Raw genomic sequence first — 264 nt, forward strand, 5'->3', positions numbered from 1 at the left:
GGGGGGGAGCGGGCCCGCCGGGGGAGGGGCCGGGCCGCGGAGGGGGCAGGGCTCCTCGCCGCAGTCACCCTCACACATACCGCGCCGGGGAGGAGAGAAAAAGGCCCCGCTCCGGCGGAGGGATACAGCCCTACATATATAGCGGGGCGGCGCAGGCTCACATCCCTAGCACTTCCCTGAGCCGCGCCGGGGAGGAGGTAGCAGCAGCAGCCGCCACCGCCGCTCGTGGTCGCGCAGTTCGTGCAGCCGCCGCCGGGCCCGCCG

Source organism: Haliaeetus leucocephalus, unplaced genomic scaffold (genome assembly GCF_000737465.1).
Source record: "Haliaeetus leucocephalus isolate CR32 unplaced genomic scaffold, Haliaeetus_leucocephalus-4.0 Scaffold932, whole genome shotgun sequence".
NCBI lineage: Eukaryota > Metazoa > Chordata > Aves > Accipitriformes > Accipitridae > Haliaeetus > Haliaeetus leucocephalus.